The sequence below is a fragment of the Pinus tabuliformis genome, chromosome 9 (assembly GCF_031772625.1).
Source record: "Pinus tabuliformis cultivar Carrire ecotype Pingquan chromosome 9, CPIR1, whole genome shotgun sequence".
Taxonomy (NCBI): domain Eukaryota; kingdom Viridiplantae; phylum Streptophyta; class Pinopsida; order Pinales; family Pinaceae; genus Pinus; species Pinus tabuliformis.
In genome coordinates, this window is record NC_142307.1 from 739,243,708 (window position 1) to 739,255,723 (window position 12,016).

Genomic DNA, 12,016 nt, shown 5'->3' on the forward strand with positions numbered 1-12,016 from the left:
AATGGGAGTCTTCAGGATCTACAACTTATATGGCTGATAATAATAACTTCCTTTGTGTTGGACAAGTTTGCAGCACTTCAAGTGCAGGCATGGTCGAAGGTGACATATTGAAATCTTCGACGATGTTATAATTTTTGGTAGCGCTCGCATGAGGATTAAAGTTTGACTTACGAAGCATACCCTTAGAAGGTGGACGAATTACCATATCAGGATTTGGTTTTTCAATATGTAATGGTTCAGAAGAAGGAGGAGTAGACACGTAAGTTTGACCAGGTGAACTGGAGTCATCTCCATTTTTAACAGGACTCTTTAACGCGTAATATTTGGATCTCGTTGCTACCATAACTCTTGAAGACATCATCATGATATCTGCCGATGGGGATGAGGAGGATTTTTTGTGAGAGACCATTTTACCGTCTTGAGGAAAAGGATCCTTCAAAACAGCGGGTGTGGGCAAACTTTTGACGAATTTGGAAACTTCGGCCCGATGAGGGCACTCCTTAGTGTAATGATCTTCCTCACAAATCAAGCAAGGGTAGTGAGGTTTCATTTTTTCGTCAGATGATTCGTTCTTGGTTGATTTCTCCTTAGAGAGGTTGTCTTGTTTAGTTTTTCCTTTTCCCATTTTCTTATTTCTGGGTGGCTTACCCTTGCTAGTAGATGAATCTACAACGTTGATTTTGGAAGTAATTATGGGAGAAGGATCTTCGCCGGGTGAATTAGATAGAGCCGTAACTTAAACATTCTTAGAATTTTTCTTTGTGTTCTTAAATTTCTAGCTCACAAAACCAATCATGCCATCTGCAGCATGTGATCCTGGAAGAGGTGGATTACTTGGAGTAGATCGGGGTAAATTTGGGATCTTTTCATACAAAATACCATATTGAGTATGAACAAGATCGAGATATTGAGCGCGGGAAATTACCTTCTCTTCAGTTGAAACACCCCCTTTGGCCACATCTTCAGTTATTACTGGTAAAAGCGACTTTATGAACCATTCGGCTAAAATCTGGTCTGGAATGTAAACTTTAACTAGGCGACGTCTTCGTCTCCATTTGTGAATGTGATCTGAGATATGGGTTGATGGTGACTGCTTTAAAGAAGTAAAAATTTCAGTTCTATTGTCATACCAAATGGGTAACTAAAAATGGGTCAAAAAGGCTATAGCAGGGGCATTAAACGTGTTGAAGGAAACGTCCAGAAATTCTACATACCATTGGCTACCGAATCGATTAAGGCTCGTTGAAAAAGTCGTAATCTAATATAATCTTCGTTTAATGAGTTGGATGCTTACCAAAGATGGTAGGTCATGACATGGTTGGACGGATCTTCACCCAACTTACCTTCGAACTTAGGAATATCACTAGGAAACTTACTAGGAATAGTCAGCCAATAGGGTAAATAAAGAAGTGGATCATTAGTTAACCAAGAGAGGTCAGGAAAATCCAAAGTTGCAATGAAGGGAAACTAGTGATTAGGGTCCTGCGATGGATATTGATAACCCTGAGGGGCGAGTCCCATACCAGGAGGAGGATATCCAGGATATCCTGGGATAGCCTGAGCAGTTGGAATCTGCATACCTCCTAGATATCCAGGATGAGCCATACCGTATTGTGGTTGAATAGGTTGCTGAAACGTATGACCTAGGTACGGTTGATTCTGGAAGGGGAGATTCTGACCCATTTGACCTTGAACAAACTGTCCTTGAAAGGGTTGACTTTGCAAGGGTTGACCTTGGAGAAATTGAGTTTGAAAAGGTATACCTTGAATAAACTAACTCTGGGGTAAACCTTGAAAAGTTACTTGCATATATAGAACGCTAGGCTGAACAACAGGTATTTGATGTGCTGAAGGAATCATAGGAATGGATTGAACACCAGATGCCTGAACTAAATACTGAAGAAGTGGTTGCATAGTAATCTGTGATGTAAGTGGGACAGTTATTTGCGATACTCCTGGAATGGGAGTTTTAGGTGAACTTGAACCTAGGTTCTAAACATCCGTTGACATAGAAGACTGTCCCCCGGTTTGATGAGTGCTTGGGGCAGGTTGCTGAAGCGATTGCTGGATAGGTGTCGATGGGTTAGCCTGGACGGTTGGTTGGACTTGAGAAGACATACCTTTAAAAGGCAATTGTTGCATAGGTTGTTCAAGAGGTTGGCCAAGTTGATAAAAAGGCACTTGAGAAGCAACACGATTTGACTGTTGAGAAGGGTTCTAGATTGTATTTAATCCAGGGTAAGGCATTCCAATGGTGAGTTGAGGCATAACAGGCTGACCAAAACCAGTTTGAGGCATTTGAACATAATTAAAGTAGTTTCTGGCAAGGGGTTTCCCCCCAGCTGTAGGCTAAGGTCCACCAAAAGGTTGTCCTTCGAACAGAGGATATGATGGTTGCCACCGAGGCGGATAATAACCATCTATTGGGTTAGCTCGTGGATTACCAAAATTACCATAAATCATATTAAGGACTTGTTCAAATGCCAAACCTTCATTGGAAGGGTTAATTACACCAATTGACATGTTTGAATATGAATTCAAGGAAGAAGCTCCTGAATAAGCTCCTGCGAGAGAGTGATATCTAGGTGGTAAAAAACCACCATACAATGTGGACACAGGAGAAGTGGAATACATGGATGTATCTGACATGACACTTCTAGGAATCATTGTGGACGAGTCAAAATCACGTATGGTAGAATAAGGAGTTGTGTAACACAGAATCCCTTGTCCTAAAATGTTCAAGTGTGTAAAATACCAAGGGTTAGGGTGAAGAGATTGAAACAAAAGTTCTGAGATATCCACAAGCTCACTGGTAGAAACTATAGGTTCTTCCTCTTCATCCGAAACAAGTTCTTCAATGGCAATAAGACTAGGAGGGAGACTATCAGTAATGATAAGTTTCACACATGGTGAAAGTGGAGGATCCAGAATATGTGTTGTAGAAGGTGTATGAATTTCAGGCTCAGAAATATCAGACTCAGGTTTGTCAATATTTGGTTCGGAAACAAGGTTTCTATTAGAAGATTCTCCTGTATCTGATTCAGTTTTAACGAGTCCAGTAATTTGTAAATCAGTTGCTGCTAAGTGTGATGTTAAATTCTGAGTTTGATCAAATTCAGAATTTGTTACTTCAAGGCCTAAAATAGTAGATGTTATAGGTTGATTAACTTCAATTCCTCTTACATCAGAATCAATAATAGTAGAAGTTTCAGTTTCTGCTGCAGTTTCAGTTTCAGATGATTTAGATTTTTCTACTTTAATCTTTTCTAACTGACTCGGTGTATACTCAGGGGGATCCCCGAGTATCCTACGTGATTGTCTTGGTAGTTCCGCTACAATGAAAAATTTTCAATTTATTAATCACACAATATCTAAATTACACCTAAGGTCTCTAAAAAGTAAAAAAAAAAAAAAACACAGAAAATAACACGCGCTAAAAAATCTAGGAGTTCAAACCATACAAACTTACTCTTCACAGAGATCAATATTTACTAGTTGGTGATGAAATCCAACATTGAAGAGATCAAGGTGAAATTTTTTATAGAAAATGAGTGTTTGGAACTAGTTACCTTGAAAACCTACTTAATGAAACGGTCTGGTGCAAGTAACTCTACTATAAACCATCTCGAGCAAAGATTACCCTCCAGAGAGTCCAAGTGAGTCTAGCCAACATCTGTTCCAGGTACAACAGGACCTTCCCTCTGTCATCACCTTAGGTAGATCCCTAGGATTATAGTCACTATGTTCACCAAATACAACAATTTTACCTGGGGGGATAGTCGTAGATCGAATGTACACGCAAGGGCAGAGTAACAAGCTCAATCCCCTTGAAGGCTCCTCCACATGATCAATTGGAGGTTTACTTTCAAGTGACCCCAAGTACCTTTTGGTACCATTGTAATACGTGTAATCACTGTATCTAGGCCAATGAAGTGGGTTGGATCACTTCACCAGATACGAGATGACCTCGTGCTTAACTCATGTCTAAGAAGAGCTTCCCCGAGCAAAATGGAAATAATTGAATTTTCTCTCCCTAACTCAATATTCTATTGTTCGTTTTTAGCTTTGGAAAGTTCACCTCCTTCCCTATTCCAAAGCCCTACACTTAAGCTACTTTAGGTGAAAAGAGCCCTAAAAAATATAAAATTCTAGGTGAATTTTAATTAACGATGTATTATTAAGCTATTCTTTTACTCAATGGGCAATGATGGTGAAACTTATGATGTTGTGACACGACTCGAAATCTTAATGCAATCTAAAATGAAAAAGCAACTTTCAATTTCGATGAAATTCTATGTAGAGAAAAGAAAGAGCTTTCTTTGATTTTGAGGAATAAAGTGCAACAACTCACGACTTTTCCAATTTTCTCAAAGCAACCAATTTCACTATTTTGTAATGAAAAACACAGTCAACAAACTAATTTCTAGATTTCCCTAATTATCAAAATAAACTAAAATACTCCTTTCTTCTAATCACTCAAAACTTTCAAGCATACATAAATTAATCAAGAAGGTTGGAGAAAAGACATATTCTCCTATGAATGCTTTGATTTAATGACAATAACAGTGCCTTTGTGTAAATTTTCCCAAGATGAAAGCAAGAAATCCTTTTGTCAAGCAAAAATAACCACGATTCTTTCAAAAAAGCACAAGGTCTTCAGAAACCCTAATTTGCAATTCAAAGTGATTTTGACTAACAAGCAATATTTAAGGCTTAACCAGTTTATTTGACATAACAAAATAAGAATATCACTTACAAAAATACATCCAAAGTTGTTTTGATCAATGAGCAAATCAACCAGGAAAAGCCCTAAGGTATTCTTTCAAGAAGACCTAATATTCAAAAAATCATCAACAAAGAAATCAACTCAGTTTAGAAAAGAGAACACACAGTCCAAACAAATAGAATGACACTTTCAGAAAGACAAATTCAAGTTTGGGTTGAAGCTAGCACGAAAGATTCAAAAAATTTCAAGGCCTGCATGGGTTTCCAGTAGAAAACAGAGCGCATGCGCTCAGTTGCTACAGAAAAAGGGTGCAGAACTACGCTCTGTGTACAAACAGAAACAACGCAGGGAGGAAAACCTAAGGAAAAAAAATCAAGAAACAACCAATTAGATCTAAAAGGAAATTAATTTATGAAGACTCAAGTCTCGATAAATCAGAAAAATCATAAATCAAGGCTATGGAAAAAGACGAGAATAAAGACATTCCCCAGTGAAGTCACCAGTTTGTTACACCGAACAATCCATCTTGCGGACAAGAGCGATCTCCCTAGATCCTAAATGGAAACTAGAAGCAATCATGACAAATGGACAGAATCTTTCCCTAAGTTTAACTTGTTCGAATTATAAGCAATCTAGCTAATGGATAAACCTCTTACTGATTTCATGAAATCCCTGATGAAGATCCCTGGTTGTGAATTGATGCAGCTCTTCAATGCTTAATAAGACCTGCAAAAATAAACCATAAAAGGATCAAAAGCACATGTGATAGATTAATTCAAACAACTTAGTCTAATGATCAAGGAAATTAGGGATTGAACTTTCCTTAAGGAACATAATAAACAATTGAAAACTATTCATCATTCACAAAAGACAAAATCAATGGGAGAAAGTGCTCATTTGTATTAATCGGAAGATAAGAGGAGCCTTACAACCTTCGCCTTGATGCCGTGAGGTCCCTCCCAAATTCCTTCAATCTCCTCCTTAGATAACAAGCTCTCCAAACTCAAACTGACAACATAAGTTTGTATTCTCTGAATTTTGACCTTCTTCATCCCTCAACCTTCTAGTCCTTTTATAGATCAAAGAGGGGGAAGTTTCAGATCCCTAAGAAGAATATAAACCTCCTTTAATGAGGGATTAGGTTACCATGAGAAAATTGATGGAGATGCATCTTATGAGGGTTATAGTTTGAATAGTCATCACCCGGAAGCATCTAGTTTGGAAATATTCGACAAACTATGTTTCTAGAATGTACTTTTTATTTTTACTTTCTAGAATTCACCTATGCGGGTTTATAGTTATAGACAGAGCATAAATTTGTGATGTTCTCAAAGTAAATTTCAAAGCATGCACGGGAAATGCTAGATAAATAGGCGCAGGTGGAACTTAACAATGTGTGAGAGCTATTTGACCCAAATTTCTCATGTTCTTCAACATATTTTGAGTTGTTTGACTTATAAGGGAGCTAGTTTCAACATGTTCACGGATGGTAAAAATATCCATAAACTGATCAAGTGTCATGACGACAAATTGACGTGTAACAGTCTATAAGATTGCATGAAGAAATGATCTTGTTTTAGGATGATTGTACTAACATGATATGTGTTGAGACAATTGATATGCACTTGAGTGTAAGTGGGTGCTAGTTGTAGTATCATGATTAATGGTTGTGAGTTGATTATGGCATGGTTATTAGTCTTGGTAAAGGTTCATTTCAAATTAATAGATATGATGTCTTGATATTTGGAACATGTGACTGACATGTGTGAACAGTTTCAGGGCCACATGCTTGGTATTAGTATGACAAGGTAACAATTGATTTGTGTATATAACTAACAATTGGTTGATGTGATAGCATATAGTAAGAATCAATTGGAGCAAGGTAAAAGGTAAAAGAAAGGAATTGGGTGAGAATTCCTTTGGCTAGGTTTGGAAACCACTATTCCCAATGAATGAGTGCTTTGCATAAGTACATGAAGTCTTCTTAACCTTGATTTCATCTGACATTATGTGAATATGTGGTATATTCATGAACACATACTTGACAAGCATATTAACTAGTTTCTAGTTATAGCTAGATTTGTCAAGGGGATTGGAGTCCCTTGAGAGTTGGCATGGATGTGTTCAGTTACGAAGCATTGTGATTTGCACAACAATGTAAGGTAACCAACATATTGTTATGTTTATTTATACACTGACAGTTATGTGTTTATGGAAATATGATGCAGGGGATTGCATGGTAAAGAGACTACCATGAAATCTTGAAGAAGGTTCAGTTTGAGCTTTCCCTTGGAGGATTTCGGAGCTCATGGGGATTGAGTCATGGTGTTTGTTGAGATTTTTATGCTTTCGGTCCTTTGTGACTTGTTTGTGCGTGATTTGCAGTTTCGTTTAAGTTTGGTACATGGTCATGCCACTTTGTTTGCAGTGTTGTATTGTTATTGGTTTTTCATGGTTTTCTCTTGTTTGCTTCTTGGTCTTGCCTTTTATGTTTTGAGGGTCTTTGCAATTGGTTGGGGAAGGAGGAAATTTAATGGAGCTTGGGAAGAGCTTGGGAAGAGCTGAATGGATCTCAGATATTAGATGCCTTGGCTATGTTGGGAACTATTGTTCTCAATGTTGAGCATGTTGTGCATGGATAAAGGGAGTTCTCTTAACCTTGACCTTATGATATCTAGTAATTATGTTGTGATTATATATATATATATATATATATATATATAGATACAGGGTTGTTAGTGATCATGATTGTTTTATGTTAATGTTCATATGTATGTATGTATGTATGTCTGTCGTTGACTGAAAAGCCGTTAGGGATCATGATTGTTTTATGCTAATGTTTATATGTATATATGTCATTGTTTGACAGGGCCATCAGGGATCATGGATGATTTATACTACTGTTCACATGTATGTATATATGTATGTATGTCATTTTCCGACAACATCATCAGGGGCCTTGCTTGTGGAGGAATGATTGCTTATGTAGGTGAATGGCATGAAGAGGTTCTTGGTTAGGAGGAATAAAGTGGGAAGAGAAACCTGACAGATCTACGGGGTCTGTATCATGTGGATATGATTCAATATTATGTGTTTATACTATGTCTATGTTTATGTTATGGACAGGCTACACTGAGGGATACATCAGAGGAATGAAAGCAGTGTGATCTACGACATGCTGGGATAACATGGACAATGGGAAGACACTAGAAGCAAAGTTTCTTGGTAGATTCTATGTGTGGTCTATGGATGTACAATACTATTGTTGTGTATATATTGTACATGTTGTGCCTATGATGTTGTGTACATGTGGTGTTGTGTATATATGATGTTGTGTACATGTTGTTTATGTTGTGTTGGTTTTAGATGGTGTTGTGTATATGTTGTTTATGCAGTGTTGTTTATAGATGGTGTTTTGCGCATATTGGATATGTGGTGTTGTACAGATGTTGGATATGTGATGCTATGTATATATGGTGTTGTACGCATGTTGGATATGCGGTGTTGTGTGCATATGGTGTTGTGCACATGTTGGATATGTGATATTGTGTACATATGGTGATTTGTGCATGTTGCATATGCAATGATGTGTACATATGGCTTGGTGTGCATTTTGTACATACGGTGCTATGTACATGTGGTGTTGTGTGCATGATTGTACATGTAGTGTTGTGTGCATATGGTGTTGTGTACATGTTGTACATGAGGCATTGTGTGCAGGTGGAACTATGTACATGTCATGCAAGTGGTGTTTTGTACGTGTGGTGTTGTGTACATGTTGTGCATGTGGCGTTGTGTGCATGTGGGGTTGTGCACAAATTGTGTAGGTGGCATTGTGTACATGTGGTGCTATGTACACATTGTGCAGGTGGTGTTGTGTACATGTGGTACTTTGTGCACGTTGAGTACATGTGGTGTTATGCACATGTTGCATGTGTGGTGTTGTGTACATGTGGTGTTATGTACATGATTGTACAAGTGGTGTTGTGTACATGTTGTACATGTGGTATTGTGTACGTCAAACAGGTTGTGTTATGTACCTGTGGTACTATGTTATGTGCATTGCGTAGTCATTGTATCATGACATGTGTATTCGTGTGTTGTACTCTATGTACATACGTGTATTGTGTGGTACATCGAGTGTAGGTGTATGTATTATATTGTTGTGTACACCAGGTGTAGGTGTATGTGTTGTGTTGTACACCGAGTGTGGGTATATGTATTGTGTTGTGGTGTACACTGGGTGTAGGTGTAGGTGTATGTGTTGTGTTGTACACCGGGTGTAGGTGTATGTTTTGTGTTGTATTTTGGGTGTAGGCGTATGCATTGTGTTGTACACCGGATGTAGGAGTATGTAGTGTTGTGTTGTACATCAGGTGTAGGTGTTTGTGTTGTGATGTATACCGGGTGTAGGTGTATGTATTGTGTGGTGTCGTATGCCATGAGTGGATGTATATGTTATGATGTACATTGTGTGTATGTGTACATGATTAAAGAGAAGCGAAAGCATTGGGTTCTTGTCGGGTGTGGAAACTATTCTGGTGTGTGTACGGAAAGAACAAAGGCAGAAGCAAAGATCGATTAAAGGATAAGTATCAATATTTTATTTCATTTTTCCTATGTTGGGGTCTTTGTCATCAATTTAACCATTTAGGAATTAAAATAAGATAGGAAAAACATAACATGTCATGTCAAGATTTTGTTTGAGTGATGGGTACATTTTTAGTGTTCATGATAGAGGAGTTCAATAACTAATGCCACTAACATCAAAGTACATAGAGGGCTTAGCGCTATTTATTAAATAATAGTTCCATACCCTCGTACATGACAAAATCCAATGGAAATGTTGCAATCCCCCCAATCTTGAAATCTTGAAAACTATTAAGTTTGCTGGATTTTGAGTGAAATCTAAAATTATACTTTCTCCATATGAAATCTAATGAAGTTGGAACCACTCTCAAACATCCTGAGTCATTTCATGGTAATGATAAAAATTTAAGTAAAAGGATGAAAATGAAAGATAAAGGAGAATGTCACGTTTACTTAAACATTACCATGAATTTCCAAACCTAGGTACAGGGAGGCACAAAGCAGTGGAAGCAAATATGGACTCAAAAGTATGGCCAGGGAAGGTCTCAAAAAATGCTCATGCAGTATCCCTCCAATCAGTCTGGGTCATTCATTTAGAATCTGGCCTATCACAACAACCACCGTATTCAAGATCACTTCTTCTGGGAAATCAGGGATGGTTCGTCCACCCTCTTCTGGGAGGAATCTTGGTAGAAATTACCTCACTTAGACATGGACAATTCCCTACTAGATATAAAGGTGCTTTTGTATCAAAGAAGCAATGGAAAAGTGGCATATTACTGGAAAGTGGACACCAATCAGACTGAATGAAGGTCCTAGAAAACATATCGTGACTGGCAGGTGGAGGTATCCCTATAACGCTTGCAGGCCTTGAATCAACAGTTGCACGAGAGACGCATCCCAATTTATTAGGACCGAGGCAAACTCTGATGGGGATACTCACCCACGGGCTCATTCTCCATTAGAGAGGAATATCTTATCCATGTTAACATCCATAACATGTCGTGCCAAATTATTTGGGACAAAGTATGGAACTGTAAACTATGGTTGAAATTATCTCATTTTCTATGACTTGTTAGGCATAAGCAGATCTTAACATGGGACTGGCTTCTCAAAAAAGGTTTTATTGGCCCATCCTAATGCCCTCCTCTTTAAATACCATGTGGAAAAAATGCACCACCTACTGAATACATTCTCGGTAGCGGAAGAGGTGTGGGCAGAGGTTGCCACTCTGTTTGGACCTTTTGATCAAAATCGAGAAGATATATTAGCTACTATCGACAATTGCAAAGATTTCACTATAAGAACCTGATTTTAAATAAAGCTCGGAACCTGGTATTGGGATTCCTCCTCTAGAAAATATGGAAGGAACGGAACTGCGCAATCTTCCAAGATCAAAAATCCTTCAATCCCACCATCTAGAAATTAGTGAAGGAAAGCTTGCGAGAAACCATTTTAGTTGAGAAATGGGGGGATGAGGACTCGTAGGCTGGCCCTCTTGAAGCATAGATCATTTTGTCCCGTGAAATTATATTCCGCCAAGAAACTAATAAGCATGAAGCTCTAGTTTCCTGTCCATTAGTTTTCATAACGCGTTTGATGGGCTTTGTGCAGATTAACTTCGATGGGGCCTCCAAAGGAAAGCCAGGACAAGATGGATATGGAGGTGTGTTACGAGACTCCTTGGGTTCACCAGTGGGTATATAGAGACATGCTATTGTGGTATCACTTCAAACAATGTCACAAAGTTAATTGTCATGGAGAAACACCTTAATCTTACGCACAGACTAGGACGCTCAAAGATTCAAATTGTCAGAGATTCGAAAATTATCATCCATGTGATTCAAAAGCTTATAGATGGCTCCCCCCCCTTCCAAACTAGTCTGAAGTTGGTGTCTAGAATCTTAGGTAGGGCAGATAAAGGCCATCTTAGAAAGTTTTATGTATATCACCATCACCCACTTTCTGCGATCTAGCAATAAGGTTGTTGATTGGCTAGTGAATTAGGGATTGATGGCACACCATAACGGTTTTTCCACTTGTTGGCATGAATTTTTGAACTCAGCTGACTTGGACCCATGCAAATTGAAAACATTTTCCCGACTAATAGACGAAGATTACTCCTCCCCTGATGGGGGTGGGAAAACGGAGGGAAATAGTGATTTGGGGTTATCCCCTCATCACACGCAGTTGACGTGTGGGTAGTAAAGTATGGGTTAAGGCAACGATACCATTACCGTTCGACTTCTCCAGAAGCAAGTTACCAGATGTTAAATGCTGCTCTAGATAAGGAATTAACTGTTAGAACTTGGCCGATGAGTGTTGGGAGTGCGGAGATAAGTAAGGCCATTGACGGGAACCATATGTTCTCGCTTGGGTGTTGGCTCAACTGGAGAAGCGCAGTGGCCAAATGTCTTGCGTTAATGTGGCTCAACATCGCCTTTCAAATCAACACTTGGGACTCTGGCACAAATTTGAGAGGCAAGCTCCTCCATTGCAACGATCCTGGCTGGGAATTTAGGAGCACCATAGTTAATCTTGAATATGGGTTTCAAGATGGCCTTGACCTCTATCAACTGAAGGTAACCCCTCTATCTTGTTTTTGGGTCCCCAGTTGGTTCTTAATTTGTGAAGTAGTTGAATTCTTAGATATTTTCAATTTTTTATACGAAGTGTGGAATTGGGCCAACGTGGGCGACA